The sequence below is a fragment of the Anomaloglossus baeobatrachus genome, chromosome 4 (assembly GCF_048569485.1).
Source record: "Anomaloglossus baeobatrachus isolate aAnoBae1 chromosome 4, aAnoBae1.hap1, whole genome shotgun sequence".
Taxonomy (NCBI): Eukaryota; Metazoa; Chordata; class Amphibia; order Anura; family Aromobatidae; genus Anomaloglossus; species Anomaloglossus baeobatrachus.
Window position 1 is genome coordinate 207,890,337 of NC_134356.1, and position 24,801 is coordinate 207,915,137.

The window sequence follows — 24,801 nt, forward strand, 5'->3', positions numbered from 1 at the left end:
GAGGCTGATGCTGGGGGAGGCTGGAAGGAGAGAGGCTGATGCTGGTGGAGGCTGATGCTTGGGGAGGCTGGGAGAGGGAGGCTGATGCTGAGGGAGGCTGGGAGGAGGGAGGCTGGGAGAGGTAGGCTGAGAGAAGAGAGGCTGATGCACACACACACACACACACACACACACACGCGCGCACTGCACAACACACCACACACACACACACACACACACTGGGAACCACAAACAACTGCCCTACACAGACACCCACACATACAGACAACGCTGCACACACACAACACCCAACACACAAACACCGCGGCACACACAAATATACGCACATACCGCACAACACACACATTGCACAAAACATACCTCCCCCCAAAACACACCACACACACACAAACCGCGCAACACACACACACAACGCTACAGACACACAGCGCTCCACAAACAACGCAACACACGCAACACACATACAACACCGCTCTCACCCCCCGCCACACCCAGACAACACCCAGAACATGTACAGCGCCTACACAAACACTTGGTAACTACACACAACAACATCTCTATATATATATATATATATATAACAAAAATCATACATGAACTACACAATACGTAAATTCTAGAATACCCGATGCGTAGAATCGGGCCACCTTCTAGTACAGTATATAAGTGCCCAGGTTGCTTTGTATAATGTTAAATAGGGCTTTTATTTTACTCACCTGCGGGGCGGTCGGGTCCGATGGGCGTCACTGGTCTCGTCCTGGCGCCTCCTATCTTCCTTCCATCGCTGTCCTCCTTTCCAGCTCGTGTAGATGACACATCCTACATCATCCACGCAAAGGCCTCCATTGCGCTCCTGCGCATGCGCACGATAATGTGCTGAGGGTAGAGCAAAGTCCTGTAATGCGCAGGCATAGGAAAAGCTCAAAGACTGCCCACACATGCGCAACACAATACTTTGATCTGCGCTCAGCAGGGCAGATCAAACCGCGCATACGCAGGAGCACAATGGAGGCCTCTATGTAGATGAAGTAAGACGTACCATCCACACAAGCATGAAGGAGGACGGCGACTGTGCAGCATAGAAGAGGCTCTGGACCTGAGATCAGCTTGCCCATTTGACCCGAACGCCCTCTAGGGGAGTATAGTAAAGCTGTTTTTTCCGTTATACAGATCAGTCTGGGCACTTATATACAGTATTCTAGAATTCTGTACGAGGGATTACTCATAAGGGACAACCTGGTGACAGGTTCCCTTTAAAGAGAACCTGTCATTAATATAGAAGAGAGAGACCTGTCAATCTCTTGGAGCAGTGTTGGGAGCAGACATCCGTGGCAGCGCTGGTCTAGTCTCATCTCTGTGTATGGTCCCTGGCTGGATTGTCTAATTATGTTTTCTATGAAATCATGCAGCCTGGCTACTGGTTTTGACAGCATGAATCAAGTCTTAGATCTTATAGTTACGTTAATATTTTTGTTCAGTATAATTTCTAACCTCAAAACATAATGTCGCTATAATGCACATTGAATCCAGAGCCTCCCTGTCCATCTGATCAGAGTGGGGATTTATCTGATCAATAATGAAATATTAAGGCTGGTTTCAGACTTCCGTGTTTTAGGTATTTGTGACATCTGTGATAAAACGGATGCCACACGTACCCATGTTATTCTTTGGAGTTACAGACACGTCCGTGTTTTCACATGGACCGTATGACCCGGCATGGCCCCGTACATTCACACGGAGACATGTCCGTTTTTTCTCCGGCATCACGGTTGTCACACGGATCGCACACTGATGTGATCCGTGTGACATCAGGGTGACATGTACTGGAAAAAACACTTGTCTTTGAAATATAAAGATTTTCTATATTCACCTGTATCCAGTGATGCTGTCTTCGGCTCTGCTGTCTCCTGCTTCTGACCCCCGCTAATTATGCTCATTGAACATTCACTGCACCTTGGACCTGGAAGCAGGAGCATCGTTGGGGACAGCATCGCTGGGTCAGCACCGGGGACAGCATCGCCGGTACAGCGCCAGGTACAACACCGCTGGAACAGCGTCGGGGACAGCACCGGAGACAGCATCGCCGGTGACAGGTGAGTATCCAGCAAGCAGTGTGTGTGCAGTGACTCTAGGAGGTCATCCGAGTTCCCAGTGAACTCTAATGAACCCGTGAAGTCACCATCGTGACACCCGCTGTTGTGTGTTTGTCGCGGGGGTGTCATCAAGGGGTCATCAAAGTTCATTGAGAATTCCGATGACCTCCTGGACATGTCACAAGTATGCAAACACAGATGTCACGCGTTACACACATATGACTATACCCATGCGTATGGCTTGTACCTGATTAAACACGGACGTCTGAAGCCGGCCTAAGTGTGGGTTATGCCATCTGATGTTTAGACATGGTCAATAGTTTGTCATATGTTTTGTTCCCACTGATGGAGGATGGGAAGGGAGGAATTATAAAATCAAGCAGCTCTGATAAATTGTATTCAGATAGCTCTGGCTCCAAATTACAGTTTTATTTGTAACTGACTATGGCATGATTGGATTACAAAACCATCTGTAATTTAGGCGTACTTGCCATTCATCTTTTACCTCCATTGATTTACTTGATTGACAGAGCTAGCTTTACAGGAGCCAGAGAAGGGGCAATATAGATGGGAAATAAGTAGTTGACAAGGTGCACTGAACTGCTCCATTACTCTGAGGATATACTGAGCACCACAATCTAAACTCCCTGTCACCATGTCTTCAGAGTCTAGAAGAAAACCAGAGGAAACCCACGTAAACTCAGGGAGAATGTACAAACTCTTTGCAGATGTTGTCCTTGGTGGGATTTAAATCTAGGACCCCAGCGTTGCAAGACTGTAGTGCTAACCACTGAACCACCGTGCTGCCCATTTTGTACTTCCTTTACAAAAAAAATTGACTTGGTTTCCCTGCTCTTGTGCAGCTTTTGGTGCTGTTGCACTAGGTGTTAAAGGGTAACCATTGTTTCAATTTTTTATTTAATAAATCAATGGTTCACATGAAAATAACCAACTTTGTGTCTTATCAGACAAATCTGCTTCTTTCTCTGCCAGAATTGATCAGGCATTACCAAAATTCTCAGTTCTGTAGGTAAAATCTGTATTAAGTGAAAACTTTCCCATTACTGAGATAGGAGATGGCAGTTGGTGCTGATGAGATTCTATAACGAAGGGAGGAGCAAAAGGAAAAGAAAAGAGTTAGAGATGGATGGAGGAGCTAGAGGCAGAGGAGAGCTAGAGGCAGACCTCTGCCTCTAGCTTTTCCCTCTTCTATCTGTTGAGGAGAGCCATAAGATGAAATACTTAATTAACCTCTGGACATAGAGCACTGTGAGAAGTGTGTTCAATGAAATCAATTCTCTATATATAAGCCAGTCGGTTTTCAGAGGAACTCAAAGATGGCCCTCGATGACATCACAGACCCTACCATCAGCATGGATCCACAAGATGACGTCCCTCCAATCACCATCATCATGGATTCATCCACTGAAGTCAGACCCGCCCATCAACAGCAACACAGATCTCCCCATTGGCTAGCCCATGAACTGTCCCACTAAATGGGCATATCTGAACTTGTGTACGCCCCTAGCCTATATCAAGAGGACGCATGCTTGTACTCGCTCTGTTCGGTGCCACCAAGAAGAGATTTCACATCCGACTGTGTCTGGTGTGAATTCTTTACGCATGCACTTGGTCCATACCAATTAGGCCAGGCAGTAGGCAACTAGTGATCTCTGGTTAAGAGTTCACCCCAACATATCTACATAGAATCTTATCAGCACCAGCTGCCATCTCCTATCTCAGTAATGGGAAAGTCTTCACTGAACACAGATTTTAAGTCAGAACTGAGAATTTTGATAATGACTGATCAATCCTGGTAGAGAAAGAAGCAGATTTGTCTGATAAAATATATTACCAAGTTTCTTATTTTTATGTGTACTATTGATTTATGAAATAAAAATTAAAATGACGATTACACTTTAAAATACCCTGCATCAAGGTATGGACTGCAGCAATTGTCCTAAAGGGAACCTGTCAGGTGCAATATGCACCCAGAACCACGAGCAGTGCTGGGTGCATATTGCTAATCCCTGCCTAACCGTCCCTGTATACACTAGCATAGATAAAGAGATCTTTAGAAAAAGTATTTCTAAAGATCTTATATCGTATGCTAATGAGCGAGGGCACTAGTCAAAAGGGCGATACTTCCCCCAACTAGTCAGCCCTCTTTGCATGGCGTGCCAACATGCTACTCAGTGCAGCATCACCAGCAGTGACGTACCTTTGTCCAATGTCTCCGCTATTCAGACGTCCCTGGCACTTCCAGTCATGTGCACTAGACCTCTCTGAAACTGGGACGTGTATACTCGGCGTCATACTGCACATTTCCGGAAGTGCTACTATGCTAAGAGGGCGGACTAGTCAGGGGAAGTAACGCCCTTGCGACTAGTCTCTGTGCTGATTAGCATATGATTAAAGATCTTTAAAAATACTTTTTCTAAAGATCCCTTTATCTATGCTAGTGTATACAGCTACTGTTAGGCAGGTGATTAGCAATATACACCCAGAACTGCTCGTGGTTCTGGGTGCATATTACACCTGACAGGTTCACTTTAATGACCTTCTCCAGGATCTTATGCTGGACAGAGTCAGGACCTAGTGCAGTAGTACCTGGATTTGAACAAGAGCCAGAAGTGAAGAAGGTAGATTAATTCACTCCTCAACATTGGAAATGCAAAACCAACAAGGAAAAGTCATTATTGTTAATAATATGCAAATTATGGAAAAGTTGAAAAAAAATTCAAAACATCTTGATTTAATCAGTATCAATTATGACACCACGCCTTGGCATGCGATCCATATGGTTATTATGTCTGTGGAATGATTTCATGCCACGCTGAATGCACTTGGTAATGCAAATTAGCAAGACTTTTCCTTTTTGAGGTTGCAATTTGATTATTGAACAGTGTAGTTTGGTCTGGGGACTATATATTTATATAATAAAATAGGACAATTGGAAACTGTTCTGTGGTTTGCTAGTATAGGAATCTGGCCTAGCTGGACTCTGATTAACTTTGAAGCCAAAGAATAGTTTACATGGCCTGGGATCTGAGTAATGTTAGGGGTTTGGTCTTGCTTCCCATTTTTGTCGGTAAATGCCTCTCAAATAACATCCTGTTTCGAGAAGCGTTCCTCTGACATCTTTTTAGACGTTACCCTTACGTCATACTGAAAACAGGTTGCTGGTCCCTGTGGACATGCTAAGGGCTGTAGAGATCAACGTTTTATTAAACCAGTTTCAAAGGTTATTCCAAGGTATACAAAAGACTTTTGCGCTTAACAGGAATCTGTCAGTAACATTTGCCCCAGGCGAGCAGTACAAGATAGAGCAAAGTAAATATTTTTATGGTTACCTATTTTGCCACAACCTCGTGCCCTATTACATAGAAATTATTCACATACAGTCATGGCCAAAAGTTTTGAGAATGACACCAAAATTATTTTTTCACATGATCTGTTGCCCTCTGGTTTTTAATTGTGTTTGTCTGATGTTTACATCACTTACAGAAATATAATTGCAATCATATTATGAGTACCAAAAGGTTATATTGACAGTTAGAATGAGTTAATGCAGCAAGTCAATATTTGCAGTGTTGACCCTTCTTCTTCAGGACCTCTGCAATTCTCCCTGGCATGCTCTCAATCAACTTCTGGACCAAATCCTGATTAATAGCTGTCCATTCTTGCATAAGCAATGCTTGCATTTTGCCAGAATTTGTTGGTTTTTGTTTGTCCACCCGTCTCTTGATGATTGCCCACAAGTTCTCAATGGGATTAAGATCTGGGGAGTTTCCAGGCCATGGACCCAAAATCTCTATGTTTTGTTCCATGAGCCATTTAGTGATCACCTTTGCTTTATGGCAAGGTGCTCCATCATGCTGGAAAAGGCATTGTTGGGCGCCAAACTGCTCTTGAACAGTTGGGAGAAGTTGCTCTTGGAGGACATTCTGGTACCATTCTTTATTTATGGCTGTGTTTTTAGGCAACACTGTGAGTGAGCCGATTCCCTTGGCTGAGAAGCAACCCCACACATGAATCATTTCAGGACGCTTAACAGTTGGCATGAGACAAGACTGGTGGTAGCGCTCACCTCTTCTCCTAATAAGCTGTTTTCCAGATGTCCCAAACAATCGAAAAGGGGATTCATCTGAGAAAATGACTTTACCCCAGTCCTCAGCAGTCCACTCCCTGTACCTTTTGCAGAATATTAGTCAGTCCCTGATGTTTTTTCTGGAGAGAAGTGGCTTCTTTGCTGCCCTCCTTGAAACTAGGCCTTGCTCAAAGAGTCTCCGCCTCACAGTGCGTGCAGAAGCACTCACACCAGCCTGCTGCCATTGCTGATCTAGCTCGGCACTGCTGGTAGTCCGATCCCGCAGCTGAAAAGTTTTAAGATACGGTCCTGGCGTTTGCTGGTCCTTCCTGGGCGCCCTGGAGCCTTTTTGGCAACAATGGAAGCTCTCTCCTTGAAGTTCTTGATGATGCGATAGATTGTTGACTGAGGTGCAATCTTTGTAGCTGCGATACTCTTCCCTGTTAGGCCATTTTTGTGCAGAGCAATGATGGCTGCACGTGTTTCTTTAGAGATAACTATGGTTAACTGAAGAGAAACAATGATACCAAGCACCAGCCTCCTTTTAAAGTGTCCAGTGGTGTCATTCTTACTTAATCATGACTGATTGATCGCCAGCCCTGTCCTCATCAACACCCACACCTGTGTTAATGGAACAATCACTAAAACAATGTTAGCTGCTCCTTTTAAGGCAGGAATGCAATGCTGTTGAAATGTGTTTTGGGGGTTAAAGTTCATTTTCTTAGCCAATATTGACTTTGCAAGTAATTGCTGTTAAGCTGATCACTCTTTATAACATTCTGGAGAATATGCAAATTGCCATTAGAAAAACTTAAGCAGTAGACTTTGTAAAAATGAATATTTGTAGAATTCTCAAACCTTTTGGCCATGACTTTACACATTTTTCTTGACGTGCACTGGTGGATGTTTCAGTGCACTTGTCCTCACCTCCTCTTAGCTTCTCCCCTCTGCTACTTGATTGATAGCAAAGATCAGAAGTGACATCTTGAGTAGAGTCGCTGCCTGTGCTGCCAATCAAGTAACGAACGGTGGCCCCTGAAGAGTCCTGAAGAGACAAAGAGGAGGCAAGGAGTACAAGTGCACTCACATTTGGAGCTTTTATTGCATATGAATAAAGTACAAATTTTAGCAGGAGGTATCCATGAAAATGTTTTACACTACCCAATCCTGAACTACCTCTGGTAGCCTACAGCAAATGTTACTGACAGATTCACTTTAAGAGGCGAGTTAGGTGTCATTTAGATGTAAATTAAAAGATCCAAACTATAATAACTTGTTTAAGCCTAAGGCTGAGGCCACACGGGATTTGTGCGAGTCCTTGCAGGACACTCGGCTCATGCTCACAGCACAGCGGGGGCTGAGTGTCATGCGACTGTGGTCTGATCGTGCGATCAAACCACAGTTGCGGAGGGGAGGTCCGGCGCTGCGGAGGGGAGGGGCGGCGTTGCAGAGGAAAGGGCCGGCACTGCGGAGGGGAGGGCCGGTGCTGCGGAGGAGAGGGAGGGATTTATCTCCCTATCTCCTTCGTTGTGAAACAGGATCGCATTCCACCCATAGCATGCTGCGATTATTTTCTCGGTCCGATTAGGGCTGAGAAAATAATCGCTCATGGGTGCTGACCCATACAGTAATATTGGTCCGAGTGTAATGCGATTTTTTGGAATGCGGTAAACGCACCTCCCCCTTGAAGGAGGTATTGTTCGGCGGTCACAGCGACGTCACTGAATAGGTATGTGCGTGTGACGCTGCCGTAGCAATAATGTTCGCTATGGCAGCGATCACCACATGTCGCACGAACTACGGGGGCGGGTGCTATCGCTCGCAACATCGCTAGCAATCGCTAGCGATGTTGCAGTGTGTAAAGCACCCTTAACTTGTGATAACCAGTTGAGCAATCGGACAGTAGAATACTAAAATATTTTTTTGCCCCTCGGCATTATGTCAGTCATCTCCTTTCTATTTTTATGGTGCTGCATCTATATGAGGTCTTGTTTGTTTCGGGGCTAGTTGTACTTTCTTTTATGGCTATACATCAAATATGGCTGAATTTTTTAGTGTTTTTGTGAATGATGTGTTAAACACGTTATTAATTGTAACAGTATTGCGTTGTCTTATTGTGTGTGGTTTTTTTACATTTATAGTTAACAAAGTGTTTCTATTTTGTTTTAAAATGTATTTATTAACGTTTTTAACAAAAATAAAAGGGAGGGGGAAAATTAGAGAGATTGTTGAGATCAAACAGCGATTAAATGGTGACATTAGTAAATATTTAGCATAAAATATCTTTCAGGTGAGGAGGTATGGGAAAGGATTGGTGAAGGAATGAAGGGGAGGAAGGTGTAGCAATTTAATAGGGAAATTAGGATTAAGGGAAATGGGAAAGAAAGGGTAAAGGGAAAAGGAGAACAAGATATTAACTTGCAAAACTATAAACCTTATACAAAATGTATATACAAGAAAATGTACCTATTTAAAATAACCATGAAAAATTAAATACCAGAACCATATGTTTGAGAATAGTAATACATGACATAGGCGAGTTATTTAGGTATGCAAATCAGGTGACTTCCAATCGATGTGTCCCAGGGGTGCCAAACTTTGAAATAGCGAGTATATTGATTATTGAAAGTGGCATAGTGCTTTTTCATAGTTTCTGTGGTATGGCAACCTTTTCAATAATTTGATTAAGAGTGGGGGGAGAAATATTCCTCCAGTTGGCAGCTATACTACTCTTTGTTGTGAGAAGGATATGAATGACAATGGATCTAAAAATGGGGTCAATTAATTTGGCATCTAAAGATAAAAGAGCTAGTTGCGGGGTGATAAGTGTTTCCATTTTGTTTATATTTACCGTACATTGATTATTATTACGAAATAATTATTATTTGCATGTACATGACATTGCATGGTTACACACACTAAGGCCTGAATTATCAAATCAATTTTGCCAGAATTGGTGTAAATTACTTCGAAAAGTTTAAAAAGGTTTGCGCAATTCGGAGTTGTGCTACAGTTTTGAAACTTTTGCTCTTTTCGCACCTGTTTCTCCCAGCTTCACCAAAATGTGCAGACCTGGGGTGGTATGGCGGTGCAGCAGGGGGCATAATACCTCAGCTCATCTAATCTTTTCTAAGCTGTGGCGTTCCCTATGACAGAAACCTTGCTCCAGATAATATGCCAATGATTCACCACTCTCCAATTGTGGATTCTTTGCAATTAGGAGTATTTAATTTCATAGAATTGCACAATAATGTGACCTATTATTTCACATTTCATCTGTACCCGAGCCTTGAGCTGACAGTCACCAAAGTGTAGAGGTAGCAAAATCCTACTGGTAAAAGGTCATCTTTATATGGTGTTAATCAGAATTGCTGTAAATGATGGCAGTTGTGAACTGAAAAGTATTTAATATGAGTTTACATGGATGGCTAATCCTGAACCACAGGCAGAATGAGCAGACTCTGGCAGCATTATTTCAGCCCTGTATGTTTTAGTCTTTGATGTTTCAGAGAAAACATATTTTCAAAAACCGTCCGGGGACAACATGTCTTTCAGACTAGTCCAAGGAAGCTTCTACCCACCCTGTTCCCCTACACTGACATGTCTGAGTGAGTGCGGCAGAGACCTGACTTGGATTTCTCGTTTGAGACGCATAGTCCTTGGCCAACTGGCCAAAGTTTGTTTTCTCTGAAATGACACAGCATACATGGCTGCAGTGATGCAGGAATTGTAGATTAACGTGGTTTAGGCAGCATGAATCTGATGACAGGTTCTTTTTAAACATTGAACAGAACCCATTAAAATCAATAGATTAGCTCGTCTAATGTACAACAAGTCCTTCACTTCAAAAGACTCTTCAGCCATTTCACAATTTGGCCAAGAGATGAGAATTCTGAACAGAGGACCCCTCTCCGCTAACTCTGAAATGCCTAACAAGGTTATATAGTATGAAAACATTCACTCAATTGTGATTTTAGTTATGTTTTTCTTATGTTGTGTAAATAGTATGAATATGATACGGTGGCTCCGTATGTAGCACCATCTATGAATGTGGCCCTGGGACCAAAGTTTGTACATCCCAGTATCCACCTGATATATCTTTACTCTAGAAAACACAACGTGATGCCCACTGCAAATGTGAAGCAAAAGCAAAGAAGAGGTCAATTGTTATAAGTATCAAATATTGTGTATCGAAAACACAAGTAATATTTTCTTTTCATTGTTAGTGTAAACTGTAAATAATGGTATCACACTACATTCCAAGAGTTGGATTTCTCCTCTACACGTAGTCCAATAACTCTGAGCTATATTCCATGTCGAAATGACACATGCCAAAGTTGTTTTTCAACCTCGGGACCTCAATGTCATTTATTGTGGATACATTTCATGACATAATGTTTACTAAACAGTTTCTTTTATAAAATAAGACATCGCATATATCTTTCTTATATTCGGCAAAATGACCACCACTGCCGAACATGGCTCTGAAGATAAGAGGAACTGCATGGTGGTAATGTACAATTTCTGGAAATGTACTACTTTTTCTCGTCACTATGTTTAAAGGGGTTGTCTGGGATTAACATATTGATATATTAGAGCCAGTTCAAGACCGGCCATATTCCATCATTCTTGGCCTGGTATTTTTTCATATTTGTTTTCATATATGCAGTTTTTATAACTCTACAATTTGTTTTGTTTGGATATTGAAATTATTGATTGTATTTTTTTCCTAACTTTTATTTATTTCTTTATTTTTCAATATTTGGTGAATTTTGGGGGATAAAAAAGGAAATTAGTGTCTTTTTTTTCAAATTTGTTACATTTTTGTGACACAAAGGAGGAGTAAAATACATTTTGAATGTGGATTTTATCCCCCTATCTGTAACAGTTATTTCTATATATCACACAGGTGTTGTTTTCTTTTCAAAAGGGCAGGGGCTAATAACAGCAAATCAAATTGGCAGTGGTTTATTTATTTTTTCCTGCATTTTTATGTATTCATTTATTTCACACTTTGTGCCTCTCATCAGGGCCATTGTTAGCCTACTGCAAACTGGGCAATTGCTCAGGGCCCTCACCCACCTGGGAGCTCTTGCTGTCTACAGCAGCAGCTACACTAATAGCATTATCAGTGTAGCTTCGGATGTGGAGACTACTTTAGGACAAATATGAGTTCATTGGTGTAAACATGTCGCCACAGCGAATTAGCAGAATGCTGCTCCTTCATTAGATTATTGAATCTGATATAATTGAAGGCAGAATAAAATAATATTATATATATATATATATATAAAAGATAATATATATATATATATATATATATATATATATATATATAAGATAATATTGAAGGCAGAACAAAATCATTGTTTTCAGCAGCACATCACGCGGTGCAAACTGCAGATCGATCTACTAGTGATCGTTCTGTGCCCATCATTCTTGGTCAACCTATGGAAAGAGGCCGTGAAAGAATGTGGTATAATATCATAGTAAAGTAAATATAATTTTCATTTCAAAATCCTTAATACATCTAGTTATTTTGTATCACCTCTCTGATTTTTAAGGACAGTACCATGTCTTCAAGGCACCCAATAAATAAGTTGTTGACATATTGTAACATCTATATTTTTGCCATTCTTTAAGCACAAGCTGTTCTAGAGCCTAGATGCTGAAAGAAGAGTGATGCTAAACTTGTCTGTTTAGAATTAAAAATTTGTGTGTTGTGGATCATTGTCATGTTGGAAAAGTGCACGTCTACCAAGGGCTGAGAGTGATGTTAGCATATTCTCTTTCAATGTAGAACAGTACATGAAGACACTGCCACCACCATGTTTCACTGTAGGCACCATGCATTTTTCTAAATAATTTTTTCTAAATGCATGGTGCCTACAATGAAACACGTTGGTGGCAGTGTCCTTATGTGGAGCTACATGTGTGCTCCTGTGTCGGGGAGCTACATTTCATTGCTGGAATCATGAATTCACGGATGTACTGCTCTGTATTGAAAAAGAAGATGCTGGGCTGTAAAAGAGGTTGTTCTTGGAAGATTGAAAAAAGACAGATGTTTCAATTTGTTGTCAACTTGTTAATTCCATGCCTAGATGTCTTGGTGCTGTCCAAATGATGGAGGTCATACAAAAGACTAGATGTATTAGTTCTTGCTGTGGGGTGTATTCATTATTGAATCAACTAATTTGAATAAAAGAGAAGATTTTGTATTGAAAATTATATTATTAACCTTACTTTCAGGTAACGGCTTAAAAAATGTTTTATGAAACTCAGTATTGTCAGAATTTTGTAAATTGTTCTTTTACTCAATGAGATATTAATTAAAAACTTACTTTTCAAAGGGGATTCACTCACATGACAAGCTTGTTATATGATTATGGTATATTAGCCCCAGGTATATTCAGCCTCCTGGCTGCACTGCAGAGTTTATCTGGATCTGTAAGGACCCAGCAGCTCCTGTTCCCTTCCAGCAGCCAGCGATCACATTATTTCTGGGTCTGGAAAGGACACCGCTGTTATTATTTCTTATATTGTATACACAATGCTGATTTAGCACTGGGTATGTACTGTTCAGGAAGGCAGAGATGGTCATAAACCATCTCTGCCTTTTCTATGGGAAGTCTAACTTTGCCTGATAGCTGTCTCACTGCTCCGGCAGCTGTTTTCTCATCATTACAGAGAAATATTCTTCCCACGCGGACCTTTTTATGTCTATAAGTGGACCACAGATACTTAGTCTGATTTTCTTAAATTTACATTATTGGCATTTTATGCTTAAGTAATTGAATCTATACAATCTAGCTGTTGATAAGTGGTTACTTGAAATGTTCTATTCACATTAGGGCTTAAGCATATGGCAAAGTGCGAGACAGACATTGTGTAGCTGCAAGCTGAGGTCCTACTGTAGCACATAAAGTCCCGGTAATCCATATTATAGACCCCTAGCACTGTCTGGTGTCTTTACATAGAAACATATTCTGTTTTTACAGCTTGATATAGGAATCCATGCCAGACAGCCATCCTTCCTCGACATGAATTGGGGTGTCGACAGGCTGCCATAGCGGCCCCGGGCCTACTGATGGATGCCATATCTGCTGCCTGGACAGTACTTCTGTGAAGATCAGCCTGCGATTAGGGCTGTATACAGCAATACCTCATGTTTAGTAATGGTAGTAGCAATACAGTGTTTACTGGATACAGCCGGTAGTCACAAGTACCTTGCTTGCCATTTATGTGCCATTGTTCTACAGTGATACAATCTTAAAATTACAAAGTGAACAACACTTTGATCACATGAGTAATATTTTAAGTATAATCATACACACACAGTACAAGTAATTGGAGTTATTAGACAAAACAGACAAGCTGAGCCAAGTATCTAGGACATACGCCACCATCATCTTTCTTAGGCTAGCGCCACACATCCGTGCCTCCGGTACGTGTTTGGCATTTTTTACACGTACCGGAGACACGGAGACACGTACAGCAATGCCACCCTATGGTAGCAGGCACACACACGTAAAACCACACGGAACATGTGTCCGTGTGCGTTTGTACGTGTGTGCGATTTTCAAAGCGCTGACATGTCCGTTTTTTCACCGGCAGCACGGGTGTCACACGGCCCGCACCCGTACCACACGGGTGTAGTGTGGATGCGGTCCCGTGTGACACGCACCGGAGAAAACACACGTCAGTGAAAAAAAAAAAAACATTAACTCACCTTCTCCAGCCCTCCTGTCTCTGCCGCTGCTGCCTCTTGCTGCCGACCGCCGCTCATTATTCTCATTGAATATTCACTTCACTGCCTGGCAGCAGCAGCAGCGGGGAGACGGGAGGGCTGGAGACCGAGGATCAGCACCACGGACAGCAGCGCGGACAGCAGGAAGGACCAGGTGAGTATAATAATTACCGGTTCTACAGGTAGAACACACGTGTCACGCACGTACCAGAGACACGTACTTACCTGCACGCAACACGCAGGGAAAATACGTGTCTCTCGGCACGTGCGTGAATTTCACGTGAGTGTGGCAGAAGCCTTAATAAGCAAAATTGTTGAAGGCTTCTGAGTTTCTCATACAAAATACAGCTTTAATAATGTATCCCAGAAACAGTGAAAAGTGAATTATTACATAATTTCTGTAAATAGACTATTACTCAAAAGCAGAATTGACTTCCCTCTTAATTTGGCCGTTGTGAACATTTAAGAACAAAGGTATTTTAGAAAGTAATATTTCTAAAAATCCAATAAAATATTGCAAATTTGTGTTTGCTGATATAGTGTTACCAACATTAATATTTGGAGCTATAAGTACAATAAGAAATGTCCAAGGGCATCCTCATATAGGAAGAGATTTGGGAAGAAGAGAGTTGACCTCACGCACTAAAGTCTATAGGGGTTGGAAAAATAGTCAAGTTGGCTTGCATGTCTTCTTCACACCACGCATTGGCCTCAATGGTGGGAACACACATACACCATTTATTTTACATCTTTATTTTGTTTCCATTTTGCAAAACTTCTGTTGTATAAATTAAGGGTTAATGGAATCATCGCTGCACTTAGTCCTATGTGAATTTTTCAATTCTGACTTTGTTAAGCTATTAATTGTGGTTAGTTGATTGAGATTTGGAAAGTTTGGGCAAAGCAATCATGCCAAATAAAGCTTGATTTAAACAAGCTTGAGATCTCTCCTATTGTTTTGTCCACTAGAGACCAGAAGGATTTATTGAGACTACCAGATATGCATGGAAGAGCCTGTTTGAAAATTACATCTCAAGCAAGTGTTAAGTTGGCCTTACACTTTAGATGGTTATTGATTGATTGATGCTTCAACCAATTTTGGTCTCATGTGACAACAGCATCTCCCACCATACATCTGGGGAGTCTCAAACATGTCTTTTGGCAAAATCAAAATGAGGTTTCCAATATTTGGCTGCAGTAAAGGTTTTTTCTTGCCACTCTTTCATAAAAGGCCAGCTCCATGGACTGTACGTCTTATTGTTGTCATGTGGACAGATAATCTAATCTTTGCTTGTGAACTCTGCATCTCCATCAGGGTTAACTTTGACCTGTGCTGCCTCTCTGATTAAGGCCCTCCTTTTCCAGGCTGAGAGTTTTAGGCCCCTTTCACACATCCGTTTTTTGCAATCAGTCACAATCCGTCGAAATGTGAAAAAAACGGATCCAGAGCTCGATCCTTTTTTTTCTCATTGACTTGTATTAGCGACGGATTGCGACGGATGGCCTTATGTTGCATCCGTCGTACGACGGATCCGTTGACCAAAGTGACGGAGGCAATGTGCATAGGAACTTTTTTTGAGCGCATCGAAAAAAATGGATAGCAACGGATCCGTCGCCATCCGTCGTTAGTTGTAATAGAAGCCTATGGGCACAGGATCCATCGTCATCCATCAAATGACGGATCCGTCAACTGGTTCCGTTTTTTAAATCCGAGCATGCCCAGAAGTGTTGTATATTAACTTCTGGTCATGAAATCTCTCTCTCTGTCATGAAAAAAATAATACGACGACGGATCAGTTTTTTTTACAGGATCCATCGCATTAGTTTTACCACAATCTGCAACGGATCTGTTGCATCAGTCATAAAACGAATTTGGACTGATCTAAAAAACTGATGTGTGAAAGAGGCCTTAGTGGGTGGCCATCTCTTGGTAAGTTTTGTGTGGTACCATGTTCTTTCCGTTTGATGATAATAGATTTCATGGTGCACCAGGGATCATCAGAGATTGCGATATAGTTTTAGAACCCCACCCTGACTTGTTTGGTGATCTCCTTGGTCTTCATGGTGTTGTTCAGTTAGTGGAGCCTCTTGCTTTATGGTGTTGCAGCCTCTGTGCCCTTTCAGGAAGGTGTGTATATACTGAGACCCCAGGACACGTAGATTATACACAGGTGGACTTCCGTTCACTAAGCATGTGACTTATGAAGGTAATTTCTTTCACCAGAAGTTTTTAGGGGCTTCATAGCAAAAGGGGTGAATACATATGTACAGTACCTCACAATTTTTATTCATTTTATCCCATAAATTTAATTTTTGTCTATCTTCTCACTTCACTTCCCCAACGTAGACCATTTAGTGCTGATGCATCATACACAAATTGGATTACAAAAATAAAAGGAATGGGTAAGAAATACAGAAGTGGTGCCCGTGTTTCTATTATACTTTTCCTCTGATTGTTCCACTCCTGCTTCCTGGCAAAAAAGCCTCACCAAATACTCAATGTGTGCACGTGGCCTTAGTGTTTTCTGTCAGGCTTAGTTGTAAATTAAAACTGTTGTCTGAGGACCCCAATAGTGGAGCACCCTGTGATAATCTGATATCAGGAGAAGATTAAAAACAATAATTGCATATATAGACTATATAGTTTATGACTTTATACAGTGGTGGGAAAAAGTGTTTGCCCCTTTCCTTATTTCTTATTTATTATTCTTTTGCATATTTGTCAAACTTGCATGTTTCAGATCATCAAATTTAAACATAATACAAAGATAACACAAGTAAACACAAAATGCAGTTTAAATGAAGGTCTTTATTATTATGGGAAAAAAAGTCCAAACCTATAGAGCCCTGTGTGAAAAAGTGTTTGCCCCTAAACCTAATAACTGGTTGGGCCACCCTTAGCAGCATCAACTGCAATTTGTAATAACTGGCAATGAGACTTTTACAATGCTCTTGAGGTATTTTGGCCCACTCATCTTTGCAGAATCGTTGTAATTCAGGCACATTAGAGGGTTTCTGAGTATGAATCGCCTTTCTAAGGTCATGCCACAGCATCTTAATCTGATTAAGGACAGAACTTTGACTAGGCAACCCCAAAGTCTTAATTTTGTTTTTCTTAAGCCATTCAGGGGTGGACTTGCTGGTGTGTTTTGGATTATTGTCCTGCTGCATAACCCAAGTGTGCTTCAGGCCTAAAACACACTTCCGCAAAAAAAACGTACGTGTCTCACGGTCCGTTTTTCGGGTCCGTGTTTTGTTTTTTAGGGGCGTTTCTCCGGTGCGTATGGCATCCGTGTGATGGCGTATGCGAGCCGTGTGTGCGTGTGTAATGTCCGTATTGACATAAAATACGTATGTGTGCTGTCCGTGTGCTGTCCGTTTTTAAAGGCCCGCATACTTACCTCATGTCGTCCGTGTAGAAAAGCGCACACACGTACTTACCACACGGACACACGTTCTGTGTGATTTTACGTGTGTTTGCCATCTACCATTGAATAACATGGGTCTCCATGTCTCTGTGTCTCCGGTACGTGCAAATACGTACCGCACACGTACAAAAAAAACGGATGTGTGTTGCGGGTCTCAGCTTGAGGTTATGAATAGATGGTCGGACATTTTCCTGCAGGATTTTTTGGTAGATAGGAGAATTCATGGTTCCATTTACCACAGCAAGTCTTAAGCGGGCTTTACACGCTGCGACATCGCTAGTATCGGCTAGCGATGTCGAGCGTGATAGCACCAGCCCCGTTCGTATGTGCGATATTGTGTGATCGCTGCCGTAGCGAAGATTATCGTTATGACAGCGTCACACGCACTTACCTGCTCTGCGACATCGCTCTGGCCGGCGAACCGCCTCCTTTCTAAGGGGGCGGTTCGTGCGGCATCACAGCGACATCACACGGCAGGCGGCCAATAGAAGCGGAGGGGCGGAGATGAGCGGGACGTAACATCCCGCCCACCTCCTTCCTTGCGCATTGTCGGTGCAGGCAGGTAAGGAGATATTCGTCACTCCTGCGGTGTCACACATAGCGATGTGTGCTTCCACAAGAACAAGGAACAACATCGCTAATAAACAGAAAACGATTTTTTGTTTCAGGACGACCTCTCTGCGGCAAACGATTTTGACCGCTTTTGCGATCGTTTAAGGTCGCTCATAAGTGTCACACTTCGATATCGTTAATGACTCAGGATGTGCATCACAAACAACGTGACTCCGACGATAATCACTAACGATATTGTAGCGTGTAAAGCCCGCTTTAGAGCTGCTGAAGTAGCAAACAGCCCCAGACCATCACACTACCACCACACTTACTGTTAGTATGATTTTCCTTTTCTGAAATGCTGTGTTACTTCTACACCAGATGTAATGAGACATACACCTTCCAAAAAGTTTAACTTTTCATCAGTCTACAAAGTATTCTCCCAAAAGTCTTGGGGATCATCAGGATGTTTTCTGGCAAAACTGAGATGAGCCTTTATATTCTTTTTGCTCAGCAGTGGTTTGCGTTTTGGAACTCTGCCATTCAGGCCATTTTTGCCCAGCCTCTCTCTTATGGTGGAGTCATGAACACTGACCTTAACTTAAACAAGTGAGGCCTGCAGTTCTTTTAATGTTGTTGTGGAGTCTCTTATGACCTCTTTGATGAGTCATCGCTGTGCTCTTGGGGTAATTTTGGTCGACTGGCCACTCCTGGAAGATTCACCACTGTTCCATGTTTTCACCATTTGTAGATAATGGCTCTCACTAGTTCGCTGGAGTCCCAAAGCTTTAGAAGTGGCTTTATAACCTTTTCCAGACTGTTAGATCTCATTTTGTTTCTCATTTGTTCCTGAATTTCTTTGGAATGTGGTGTGATGCATAGCTTTTAAGGATCTTTTGGTCTAATTCACTTTGACAGGCAGGTCCTATTTAAATAATTTCTTCCACATTTAATTTATGTTTAATTTAGGATGGGGGGGCAATCACGTTTTCACACATGGCCCTGTAGGTTTTGATTTCTTCTTCCCTTAATGATACTATTGTTTATCAACGGCATTTTGTGTATACTTGTGTTATCGTTCCCTAATATTTAAATTTGTTTGGTGATCCAAAACATTTAAGTGTGACAAACCTACAAAAGAATAAGAAATCAGGAAGGGGGCATGTGATGTGTGATTGTGTGTGTGATTTGATGTGTGTCTGTAATTTGATGTGTAGGTGTGTGATTTGCTGTGTTTGTACGATCTGATGTGTGTGTGTGGGTGTACGATCTGATGTGTGTGGGTGTACAGTCTGATGTATATTCTGTATGGATGTGCGATCTGATGTGTGTGCGTGTCCAATCTAATATGTGGGTGCGCGATTTAATGTGCGTGGGTGTATGATCTCATGTATGTGGGTGTGTGATCTGATTGTGTGTGCGATCTGATGTGTGTGTGGGTGTGTAATCTGATGTGTGTGGGTGTGCGATCTGATGTTTGGGTGTACGTTCCACCGCAGGTCCTTGATGCATTCTACTGTGTCTGGTGAGTATGATTGTGGGGTCTTCTGTCTTCTTTCTTCTCTCTGTTTGTTGTCTGTTTTCTTTCTATAATGAAGTGTCATGCAGAATTCTTTAACTTTTTTAGCTGCATGGACACTTCATCATGAACACCGACTAGGGCTTATTTTCGGGGTAGGGACTTATATTTAAGCCTTACTGTGAAAATGCTGAAAGTTCCTGCTAGGGCTTATTTTCGGGGTAGGGAAACACGGTGGATAACAGGAAAAATTTTAGTTTGTGTTAGTTGACCACTTACTTCAAGATATACATGTATACAAATGTATACCAATACCCCACTGTCATGTAAGCTTTCAGCTAATACCTTGGTTCAAACTCAAACATTAATGAATAAATATAATATACAATAAAGGACCCTAGATCTGCACAGAGTTAATTGCATCTTACAAAGCTTTGATGGATAAATGCTGTAATGAAGAGATATTCCCAGTGTGGCAGCACAGATGATGTTAACTGGTGAGTTGTCAGGAAGGAAATGGATTAAAATCTATTGCAAACATGTATAACGGTAATTCGTTTTTAATGAATATAGGGAGTAGGAAAGTGATTTATTAGTACCTGTTGGCTGCTGCTGCAGATATGAGCAAATATTCAGTATATTTATTCTAATTGTTAAAGTGACACGCTCTCTAATTTATAGCCCCAGTTAAGAATCGTATATTTGTAAACGTCTAGGAAAGTTTTTAAAGGGAAGCAGTCATTAAACGTTACCCTTCATCATATAAACGCTATATAGGAGCTATAGAAGCATTTCAGAACATGACCAATGTGGCGCCCCTGAGTATATCAGGGTGCCATAGGGTACTGCAACCATTACCAAGGGTGCAGGATCTACCCTCCCTGGTTCCAGGTTTTTAAGAAACTGGTGTCACTAACATCAGCACAAATACCAATCGCACCTCACATCATGACCTGTCAGACACACCAGTGGTTTGGATAAGCGGAATAAGGTCACCCACCTAGGGGTCAGGCAGACTGGTGGGAGGGAGGAAGTAGATAGTTTAGCGAGAGCCCTCAAAGAGTGAGGAGCTGGGGAGTAGTATCTCCCAAGGAGCTAGACCGAGGTTGGGTCGCAAACTGTGGTCCGGGACCAGAGAAGTCGGGGAAGGGTGCATGGGACATAGTCTAGGAGGACTATCAGCATCCAAAATTCAAAAGAACTGACCGGTACCAAGTACGACGGGGTACAGGACCCTAGATCAGGAGCAGGTTCATCCATCCTGATAATTAACCTGGGAGAAAGAATCTCTTTATGAACTTCCTTAGGAGCTCTGAGGTTGAAGGCGACAGCACATCGCGGGGATAGGGCACTACAAAAATAGTGAGCGGGGTCCTAACAGCTTCATGCCAAGGGACCACAGAGAGAACTAACTTGTGCATGGAGGCGGCTCCGGATAACCCAGTGACACCGGTGGGAGCGGACACCTGGACGGACTCCCCTGTAGAGACTGTGATGCACAGAGTCTTTGGTTTATCTTCAGTGTGAGTGTCTGTTTTATAATCCTCATCCTGCAGCACGACTACACACAGTGAGTACCCTGGTTCCCCTGCACCCTGCGCTCCCAAACATCTCACCAAAACCCCCAGAGGCCGGGGCCTTCCCTACCTGCGGAGGGACTGACACCTTGCTGCTCCACACCATCTGCCCCGGTACTCCTTCCAGCAGCGGCGGTACTCCCATTACCGCAACCCGCAGGTGGCGTCACAAAGTTCTCACTTGTAAATAACCTCCTTTCAAGGATCGGAGCGAGTGCCGAGCCCGGGTCCGGACCTCTCGAGCCATGACCATCCTGGATCCGAGCACCCCGGTCTGCGCCGGCATTGAATACCATTAATAACAACAATGCCACATGTCCTTTTGGTGTTTATCCAGTAGCTAGCTAACTTTGGTGCAGTCTCATCTGCGCTACAAATATATGTCCTAAAATGTCACTCTAATCCCAAAATAGTGTTTATACTTATTTAGGGTCTTCAAAACTGACAGGCTCCCATTAATAACTCTTCTGAATCCAGAGAGGGTCAAGTCCTCCCACACATAGATCCAAGTTGCAAATGAGAGTATGTTTATCTATATAATGAGTGGATAAAAGAGGGCCCCTGTGCAAGAACAATTTTTACAGTCCAATAGCTCATCATAATGTACTATTCCACATCTTTGGAGGTAGAAGTGGCCTCTTTACGTCATTGGCCCTTGTGAAGTTGCAGAGATTGCACCAATAGTATGTCTACCCCTGAGATAAACGAAAAGTCTCTACCTTTATTTTAGACAATATGAAGGTCTCCAATTTTATGCACTTATGCATACAGTATATGCTATTAGAAATTTGTTTCTCCATGTTACTACCTTTCACACTCTTTATGTTACTTAAACGGGTTTTCCAAGACTATTTTATTTTTTAACTATGGGCTTAAGAACTAACAGGCAGGTAGTTGATAACTCCCTGCCTGTTGTGCCCACTGCAGATCTTTGCCAACATAGAGCGGTGCACTGGCTTTTGCTGATGTCACGTCAACTTTTATTCTTCTCTGGGAGCGTTACTGCTGACGTCATGCTGCTTGACAGCTGGGACACCACTTGCATAACTTTGGCGAGACAGCTGTGAATCAGAATGGCGTAAGCAGAGGAGCTCGCAACGGAAGAGTTCATCGGTTGATGTGAAACAGTAGAATCTCCTGCAGGAGCAATCCGTGAACATTCAGTAGCGGCAGAAATCAGCATCAGGCAAAACAGGAAGGTGTTTAGCAACTACCTGCCTGTTAGTTATTAAGCCCATAGTTAAAAAATAAAATTACCCCAAATAACCCCTTTAAGACTGAGCATCATTTAGTCTAAAAGACTTATGTTTCATCCTCACAATTGTGGTTTTAGGTAACAAACTAAATAGATATGATAGAGATAAGTATAGCAGAATTTCTACAAGCTTATTTTTATGGACACAGACAATCAGATTAAGTACAACATCCTCTACAAAGCTGTATGATACAGAAAATGAGTAACAAATCATTGAAAATTCTACCTTCTTGCTATTTTACACAACTGATTTCTACATTTTCTTTGCTTTTACTTTTCATCCAATATTTGTATATGAATGTTCCTAAGTATAGACTATCCTGAGATGACCATTTTTATGAATAAGCATGACACAGTGAGAAAAAGGCCTTACTGTCTCTATGCCAGAGACATAGAGCCTCATTTCATTTAAGGCTATCCTGTGAAGTGAGTTACTAATACTTAGAAATAGAGGTGTAATTCAAGGCAAACCGATGTAAAAACAGATTCGCTTAGAGTTGCCAACCATGAAATAGAAACTAAAAAACTGTCCAAAGTAATGAGAACATCGGGATCATGAAAAGAAGTATTGCAATCTATCAATGCAATAAAAGCCACCAAAAGTCCTTAATCTCATCGAGAAGACCAGTCTTGATCTAAACTGTATTCAATTTCATTTTTTTTTAAAGTATATTTGCCTATTTTTGTAATTAGTGTGATTTTTGCATATCTAAGCCCCCTCTTACATAACATGCCCCTTTCACATTCCCATTTCTTGCCTCTCTGGAACCATATGAAGAAATAAGGCTAAGAATTCTTCTAGTCGCTTTCCTTACCAGGTTCTTTTGGAAGACTTTTGCGATACCTGGGAGACTTTAGACACTTTTTCTGGGAGGTCTCTTTTTTTATTTCATAGACATTTCGAGAAAGTTGGAAAATATAGCTTTATATCAAATATTTATTTGTCACCTTTTCTTTTCAAGGATATTAGTCACTTTCATATTTTCGAGGATGTCGTACAAACAATACTAAATAATAAAAAGTGTAATAATAAAAATTTATAAAATGATGGTAATAACGCCAAATAAAAGAAAAAGGTTCCAAACTATGCGGCAAAATACAGAATTGTTGAAAATGTGCTATGAAGGTTTATTTTTGTGGATCCTGGTTCTCTAAATCCGCTGACTCACATCCAGGAGGTCACTTGAGTTGTTAACGTAGATATGAGAGGCACTGGACCAGATGTATTTGCTTTAAGATGCCGATAAAATATTTCTTTGTGTATACTCAGTTAATGATTATCCTTACTGGTTAAACAAATGTTACTTTTGATACTTTTGAGTTGTAGGCTAAAAAAAAGATGTAGTCATCTGTGATGTTATGCAAGGCAACCAGTAAAGACTTGAAAAAATAATGTAGTGAAAGACTGGAAATCAGCTTAATAGATATTAAGTACTTCAGTTTCTAAGGAATTCCAAGCTTTATTCTGTTGTAGCCATGAAATTAATACATTCTTAAGGTCCAGTCACACTAAGCAACTTACCAGCGATCCCAACAACGATAGGGATCGCTGGTAAGTTGCTAGGAGGTTGCTGGTGAGATGTCACACTGCGACGCTCCAGCGATCCCACCAGCAACCTGACCTGGCAGGGATCGCTGGAGTGTGGCTACACGAGTTGCTGGTGAGCTCACCAGCAACCAGTGACCAGCCCCCAGCGCCGCGTGGAAGATGCTGCGCTTGGTAACTAAGGTAAATATCAGGAAACCAACCCGATATTTACCTTGGTTACCAGCTCACGCAGCTACACGTGCAGAGAGCAGGGAGCAGCGCACACTGAGCGCTGGCTCTCTGCTCTCCTAGTACAGCACACATCGGGTTAATTACCCGATGTGTGCTGCAGCTAAATGTGCACAGAGCAGGGAGCAGCGCACACTGAGCGCTGGCTCCCTGCTCTCCTAGTTACAGCACACATCGGGTTAATTAACCCGATGTGTCCTGCAGCTACATGTGCACAGAGCAGGAGCCGGCACTGACAGTGAGAGCGGCGGAGGCTGGTAACAAAGGTAAATATCGGGTAACCAAGGACAGGGCTTCTTGGTTACCCGATGTTTACATTGGTTACCAGCCTCCGCAAAAGCCGGCTCCTGCTGCCTGCACATTTAGTTGTTGCTGTCTTGCTGTCACACACAGCGATCTGTGCTTCACAGCGGGACAGCAACAATTAAAAAATGGCCCAGGACATTCAGCAACAACCAACGACCTCACAGCAGGGGCCGGGTTGTTGCTGGATGTCACACACAGCAACATCGCTAGCAACGTCACAAAAGTTGTTCGTTAGCAGCGATGTTGCTAGCGATGTTGCTTAGTGTGACGGGGCCTTTAGACACTTAATAGCATTCTTTAGCTGTAATATAATGCAACAATTGTAATTATGTTAAATTATGTATATGTTAATAGTCCTGGGAAGAAAGAGACATAAAATCAGCCAAATTTCTTTGCAATTATTGCGCCTTGTTCATTATTGCATTTACGCCCAATAATTGTTGTGTTTTGAGTGTGT

The 24,801-nt window shown here is 42.1% G+C and overlaps 1 protein-coding gene across 2 annotated transcripts in view; it reads left to right on the forward strand.

Moving 5' to 3' along the window:
• SLC26A2 (solute carrier family 26 member 2) overlaps positions 1 to 24,801 on the forward strand; it is an 86,008-nt gene that overhangs the window by 23,704 nt on the left and 37,503 nt on the right. The window lies entirely within an intron of this gene.